Source organism: Triticum dicoccoides, chromosome 1A (genome assembly GCF_002162155.2).
Source record: "Triticum dicoccoides isolate Atlit2015 ecotype Zavitan chromosome 1A, WEW_v2.0, whole genome shotgun sequence".
In the NCBI taxonomy this organism is placed as follows: Eukaryota; Viridiplantae; Streptophyta; class Magnoliopsida; order Poales; family Poaceae; genus Triticum; species Triticum dicoccoides.
The window spans coordinates 257,757,600-257,765,969 of NC_041380.1; positions in this window are offsets into that span (position 1 = coordinate 257,757,600).

The following is an 8,370-nucleotide window of genomic DNA, read 5'->3' on the forward strand; positions in this document are numbered from 1 at the left end:
CAATTAATGTTTGTCCCAAGCTTGGGGATGCTACGTTTAATGAAGATGATATTTTTAGTCTCCCAAGTTTTGATATGCAAATTTATAATGATGATAGCATGCCTCGTACCTATGATGATTATTGTGATGATATATGCTATAAAAAGTAGTGATTATATTTATAAAACTTGTCATGATTATGATTACCCTTTTTCTAAACATTACTCTTTTAATGTGGAAACAATTTATAGTATTCGAGTCTCTTATGATACTCCCACTATTCCGAATGAGAAGAATTTTGCTTGTGTGGAGAGTAATAAAATTTCTATGCTTGTAGATCATGAAAAGAATGCTTTAGGTGCTAGTTATATTGTTGAATTCATTCATGATGCTACTTAAAATTATTATGAGGGAGGAACATATGCTTGTAGGAATTGCAATAATATCAAGTTTCCTCTCTATGTGCTCATAGTTTTGAAGTTTTGCTTGCTTTACCTTCCTATGCAAGTTGATTCTTGTTCCCATAAGTTGTTTGCTCACAAAATCCCTATGCATGGGAAGTGGGTTAGACTTAAATATGCTAGTCATATTCTTCATGATACTCTCTTTATGTTCCAATTCTTATCCTTTATGTGAGCATCATTGAAATCATCATGCCTAGCTAGGGGCGTTAAACGATAGCGCTTGTTGGGAGGCAACCCAACCCTATTCTTGTTCTTTACTTTTTGCTCCTGTTTAGTAATAAATAATTCATCTAGCCTCTGTTTAGATGTGGTTTTATGTTTTAATTAGTGTTTGTGCCAAGTAGAACCTTTGGGAAGACTTGAGTGAAGTCTTTGCGATCATGCTGTAAAAAAAGAGAAACTTTAGCGCTCACGAGATTTACTGCCATTTGTTATTGGAAAGTGCTATTTAGTTAATTATTTTTGCAGATGATTAATAGATAAATTCCTCGCGTCCATCAATTTATTTGAGAATTTTATGAGTTCCATAAGTATATGCTTGATCCAGATTACTACAGACTGTTCTGTTTTTGACAGATTCTGTTTTCTATGTGTTGTTTACTTATTTTGATGAATCTATGGCTAGTAAAAGAGTTTATAAACCATAGAGAAGTTGGAATACAGTAGGTTAAACACCAATATAAATAAATAATGAGTTCATTACAGTACCTTGAAGTGGTGATTTGTTTTCTTTCGCTAATGTAGCTTACGAGTTTTCTGTTAAGTTTTGTGTTGTGAAGTTTTCAAGTTTTGGGTAAAGATTCGATGGACTATGGAATAAGGAGTGGCAAGAGCCTAAGCTCGGGGATGCCCCGAAAGGCATCCCCTCTTTCGTCTTCGTCTATCGGTAACTTTACTTGGAGCTATATTTTTATTCGCCACATGATATGTGTTTTGCTTGGAGCGTCATTTTATTTACTTTTGTTTTTCTTGCTGCTTGAATAAAATAACAAGATCTGAAATTATTAAATGTTAGAGAGGCTTCACATAGTTGCATAATTATTCGACTACTCATTGATCTTCACTTATATCTTTCAGAGTAGTTTGTCATTTGCTCTAGTGCTTCACTTATACCCTTTTAGAGCATGGTGGTGGTCTTATTTTATAGAAATAGATAAACTCTCATGCTTCACTTATATTATTTTGAGAGTCTTTAGAACAGCATGGTAATTTGCTTTGGTTATGAATTTAGTCCTAATATGATGGGCATCCAAGAGGGATATAATAAAAACTTTCATATAAGTGCATTGAATACTAAGAGAAGTTTGGTACTTGATGATTGTTTTGAGATATGGAGATAGTGATATCAAAGTTGTGCTAGTTGGGTAGTTATGAATTTGAGGAATACTTGTGTTGAAGTTTGCAAGTCCCGTAGCATGCATGCATGGTAAACGTTCTGTAACAAATTTGAAACATGAGGTGTTCTTTGATTGTCCTCCTTATGAGTGGCGGTCGGGGACGAGCGATGGTCTTTTCCTACCAATCTATCCCCCTAGGAGCATGCGTATAATGCTTGGTTTTTGATGACTTGTAGATTTTTGCAATAAGTATGTGAGTTCTTTATGACTAATGTTGAGTCCATGGATTATACATACTCTTACCCTTCCATCATTGCTAGCCTCTTCGGTACCGTGCATTGCCCTTTCTCACATTGAGAGTTGGTGCAAACTTCGCCGATGCATCCAAACCCCGTGATATGATACGCTCTATCACACATAAACCTCCCTATATCTTACTCAAAACAGCCACCATACCTACCTATTATGGCATTTCCATAGCCATTCCGAGATATATTGCCATGCAACTTTCCACCGTTCCGTTTATTATGACACACTTCATCATTGCCATAGTGCCTTGCATGATCATGTAGTTGACATCGTATTTGTGGCAAGGCCACCATGCAAAATTTATCATACATGTCACTCTTGATTCATTGCCCATCCCGGTACACCGCCGGAGGCATTCATATAGAGTCATACTTTGTTCTAGTATCGAGTTGTAATCTTTGAGTTGTAAATAAATAGAAGTGTGATGATCATCATTAATAGAGCATTGTCCCCAAAAAAGAAAGGCCAAATAAAAAATAAAAAAAGGAAAATGCTACTATCTTTTTTTCCACACTTGTGCTTCAAAGTAGCACCATGATCTTCATGATAGAGAGGCTCTTGTTTTGTCACTTTCATATACTAGTGGGAATTTTTCATTATAAGAAATTGGCTTGTATATTCCAACAATGGGCTTCCTCAAATGCCCTAGGTCTTCGTGAGCAAGCAAGTTGGATGCACACCCACTTAGTTTCTTTTGTTGAGCTTTCATACATTTATAGCTCTAGTGCATCCGTTGCATGGCAATCCCTACTCCTTGCATTGACATCAATTGATGGGCATCTCCCTAGCTCATTGATTAGCTGCGTCGATGTGAGACTTTCTCCTTTTTGTCTTCTCCACATAAGCCCCTCATTATATTCTATTCCACCCATAGTGCTATATCCATGGCTCGCGCTCATGTATTGCGTGAAAGTTGAAAAAAGTTTGAGATTACTAAAGTGTGAAACAATTGCTTGGCTTTTCATCGGGGTTGTGCATGATGAGAGCATTCTTGTGTGACGAAAATGGAGCATGACCAAATGCTACGTCTTGAGCTTGCGTTGGTTTTCCCCGAAGAGGAAGGGATAATGCAGCAGAGTAGCGTAAGTATTTCCCTCAGTTTTTGAGAACCAAGGTATCAATCCAGTAGGAGGCCACGCGCAAGTCCCTCGTACCTACACAACACAAAGAGCTCAGCGCAACCAACGCGATTAGGGGTTTTCAATCCCTTCACGGTCACTTACGGAAGTGAGATCCGATAGATAATATTTTTGGTATTTTTGATATAAAGATGCAAAGTGAAAAGTAAAAGGAAAAGTAAAAACAAAACAAGATTAAAGTGATGGAGATTGATATGATGAGAATAGAGCCGGGGGCCATAGGTTTCACTAGTGGCTTCTCTCGAGAGCATAAGTTTTCTATGGTGGGTGGACAAATTACTATTGAGCAATTGACAGAATTGAGCATAGTTATGAGAATATCTAGGCATGATCATGTATATAGGCATCACGTTCGTGACAAGTAGATCGAAACGATTCTGCATCTACTACTATTACTCCACTCATCGACCGCTATCCAGCATGCATCTAGAGTATTAAGTTAAAAACAAAGTAACGCTTTAAGCAAGATGACATGATGTAGAGAGATAAATTCATGCAATATGAAATAAACCCCATCTTGTTATCCTCGATGGCAATGATACAATACGTGTCTTGCTGCCCCTTCTGTTACTACGAAAGAACACCGCAAGATCGAACCCAAAGCTAAGCACTTCTCCCATGGCAAGAACTACCAATGTAGTTGGCCAAACCAAACGGATAATTCGAAGAGACTTGCAAAGATAACCAATCATACATAAAAGAATTCAGAGAATATTCAAATATTGTTCATAGATAGACTTGATCATAAACCCACAATTCATCGGTCTCAACAAACACACCGCAAAAGAAGAGATTACATCGAATAGATCTCCACAAGAGAGGGGGAGAACATTGTATTGAGATCCAAAAAGAGAGAAGAAGCCATCTAGCTACTAACTATGGACCCGAAGGTCTGAGGTAAACTACTCACACTTCATCCGAGGGGCTATGATGATGTAGAAGCCCTCCGTGATGACGGCCCTCTCCGACAGAGCTCCGGAACAGGCCCCAAGATGGGATCTCGTGGATACAGAAAGTTGTGGTAGTGGAATTAGGTTTTTGGCTCCTGTTCTGATCGTTTGGGGGTACATGCGTATATATAGGAGGAAGGAGTACGTCGGTGGAGCACCGAGGGGCCCACGAGGCAGGGGGGCGCACCCTGTAGGGGGGCGCGCCCCCTACCCTCGTGACCGCCTCCGGTACTTCTTGGAGTAGGGTCCAAGTCTCCTGGGTCTTATCTGAGAAGAAAATCACGTTCCAAAAAGGATTTTTCTGTTTGGACTCCGTTTGGTATTCTGTTTCTTCGAAACACTGAAATAGGCAAAAAACAGCAATTCTGGGCTGGGCCTCCAGTTAATAGGTTAGTCCCAAAAATAATATAAAAGTGGAAAATAAAGCCCAATATAGTCCAAAACAGTAGATAATATATCATGGAGCAATCAAAAATTATAGATACGTTGGAGACGTATCACCAAACTATATGATTTTGTAGGGATGAACTTTCTTTGGCCATGTTATTTTGAGAAGACATGATTGCTTAGTTAGTATGCTTGAAGTATTATTATTTTATGTCAATATTAAACTTTTTTTACGCTCACTTTTATCATTAGTTACCTTGCTGTTTTTATATTTTCAGATTACAAAAACCTTTATCTACCATCCATATTGCACTTGTATCACCATCTCTTCGCCAAACTAGTGCACCTATACAATTTACCATTGTATTGGGTGTGTTGGAGACACAAGAGACTCTTTGTTATTTGGTTGCAGGGTTGCTTTAGAGTGACCATCTTCATCCTACGCCTCCTACGGATTGATAAACCTTAGGTCATCCACTTGAGGGAAATTTGCTACTGTCCTACAAACCTCTGCACTTGGAGGCCCAACAACGTCTACAAGAAGAAGGTTGTGTAGTAGACATCAGGCCTCTGTTGGGGAACGTTGCAGAAAATTAAAATTTTTCCTACGGTTTCACCAAGATCCATCTATGAGTTCATCTAAGCAACGAGTCAAGGGAGAGAGTTTGCATCTACATACCACTTGTAGATCGCGTGCGGAAGCTTGCAAGGTGATGATGTAGTCGTACTCGACGTGATCCAAATCACCGATGACCAGCGCCGAACGGACGGCACCTCCGCGTTCAACACACGTACGGGACGGGAGACGTCTCCTCCTTCTTGATCCAGCAAGGGGGAAGGAGAGGTTGATGAAGATCCAGCAGCACGACGGCGTGGTGGTGGATGCAGGGCGTCACAGCAGCAGGGCTTCGCCGAGACTACGAGGGAGAGACGTAACGGGGGGAGATGGAGGCGCCAGGGGCTGGTGTATGAAGTCCCTCCTCTCCCCCACTATATATATAGGGGTGCCAGGGGGGCGCCGGCCCTAGTAGATGAGATCTACTAGGGGGACGGCGGCCTAGGGGAGGTTTCCCTCCCCCCCAAGGAACCTAGGGGTGCCTTCCACCACTAGGACTCCTCCTAGGGGGAAACCCTAGGCGCATGGGCCTATAGGGGCTGGTGCCCTTGGCCCATGAAGGCCAAGGCGCACCCACTACAGCCCATGTGGCCCCCCGGGACAGGTGGCCCCACCCGGTGGACCCCCGGGACCCTTCCGGTGGTCCCGGTACAATACCGATAACCCCGAAACTTGTCCCGATGCCCGAAATAGCACTTCCTATATATAATTCTTTACCTCCGGACCATTCCGGAACTCCTTGTGACGTCCGGGATCTCATCCGGGACTCCGAACAACATTCGGGTTTCTGCATATACATATCTTCATAACCCTAGCGTCACCGAACCTTAAGTGTGTAGACCCTACGGGTTCGGGAGACATGCAGACATGACCGAGACGCTCTCAGTCAATAACCATCAGCGGGATCTGGATACCCATGATGGCTCCCACATGCTCCTCGATGTTGTCATCGGATGAACCACGATCTCGAGGATTCGATCAAACCCTGTATGCAATTCCCTTTGTCAATCGGTACGTTACTTGCCCGAGACTCAATCGTCGGTATCCCAATACCTTGTTCAGTCTCGTTACTGGCAAGTCACTTTACTCGTACCGTAATGCATGATCCCGTGTCCAACACCTTGGTCACATTGAGCTCAATACGATGATGCATTACCGAGTGGGCCCAGAGATACCTCTCCGTCATACGGAGTGACAAATCCCAGTCTCGATCCGTGTCAACCCAACAGCTACTTTCGGAGATACCTGTAATGCACCTTTATAGTCACCCAGTTACGTTGTGACGTTTGATACACCCAAGGCACTCCTACGGTATCTGGGAGTTACACGATCTCATGGTCTAAGGAAGAGATATTCGACATTGGCAAAGCTCTAGCAAAACGAACTACACGATCTTTTATGCTATGCTTAGGATTGGGTCTTGTCCATCACATCATTCTCCTAATGATGTGATCCCGTTATCAACGACATCCAATGTCCATAGTCAAGAAACCATGACTATCTGTTGATCACAACGAGCTGGTCAACTAGAGGCTTACCAGGGACATATTGTGGTCTAAGTATTCACACGTGTATTACGATTTCCGGATAATACAGTTATAGCATGAATAAAAGACAATTATCATGAACAATGAAATATAATAATACTTTTATTATTGCCTCTAGGGCATATTTCTAACAGTCTCCCACTTGCACTAGAGTCACCAATCTAGTTACATTGTGATGAATCGAACACCCATAGAGTTCTGGTGTTGATCATGTTTTGCACGCGAGAGAGGTTTAGTCAGCGGATCCGCGGCATTCAGATCCGTGTGCACTTTGCAAATCTCTATGTCTCCATATTGAACATTTTCACGGATGGAGTTGAAACGACGCTTGATGTGCCTGGTCTTCTTGTGAAACCTGGGCTCCTTGGCGAGGGCAATAGCTCCAGTGTTGTCACAGAAGAGTTTGATCGGCCCCGACGCATTGGGTATGACTCCTAGGTCGGTGATGAACTCCTTCACCCAAATCGCTTCATGTGCTGCCTCCGAGGCTGCCATGTACTCCGCTTCACACGTAGATCCCGCCACGACGCTCTGCTTGCAGCTGCACCAGCTTACTGCTCCACCATTCAACATATACACGTATCCGGTTTGTGACTTAGAGTCATCCAGATCTGAGTCGAAGCTAGCGTCGACGTAACCCTTTACGACGAGCTCTTCGTCTCCTCCATAAACGAGAAACATGTCCTTCGTCCTTTTCAGGTACTTTAGGATATTCTTGACCGCTGTCCAGTGTTCCTTGCCGGGATTACTTTGGTATCTTGCTACCAAACTTACGGCAAGGTTTACATCGGGTCTGGTACACAGCATGGCATACATAATAGATCCTATGGCTGAAGCATAGGGGATGACACTCATCTCTTCTTTATCTTTTGCCGTGGTCGGTGACTGAGCTGAGCTCAGTCTCACACCTTGTAACATAGGCAAGAACCCCTTCTTGGACTGATCCATTCTGAATCTCTTCAAAATCTTATCAAGGTATGTGCTTTGTGAAAGACCTATGAGGTGTCTCGATCTATCTCTATAGATCTTGATGCCTAATATATAAGCAGCTTCTCCAAGGTCCTTCATTGAAAAACACTTATTCAAGTAGGCCTTAATGTTGTCCAGAAATTCTATATTATTTCCCATCAGGAGTATGTCATCTACATATAATATGAGAAATGCTACAGAGCTCCCACTCACTTTCTTGTAAACGCAGGCTTCTCCATAAGTCTGCATAAACCCAAACGCTTTGATCATCTCATCAAAGCTAATGTTCCAACTCCGAGATGCTTGCACCAGTCCATAAATGGATCGCTGGAGCTTGCATACTTTGTTAGCGTTCCGAGGATCGACAAAACCTTCCGGCTGCATCATATACAGTTCTTCCTTAAGATGCCCGTTAAGGAATGCTGTTTTGACGTCCATCTGCCATATCTCATAATCATAGTATGCGGCAATTGCTAACATGATTCGGACGGACTTTAGCTTCGCTACGGGAGAGAATGTCTCGTCGTAGTCAATCCCTTGAACCTGTCGATAACCCTTAGCGACAAGTCGAGCTTTATAGATGGTAATATTACCATCCGCGTCCGTCTTCTTCTTAAAGATCCATTTGTTTTCTATCGCTCGCCGATCATCGGGCAAGTCTGTCAAAGTCCAT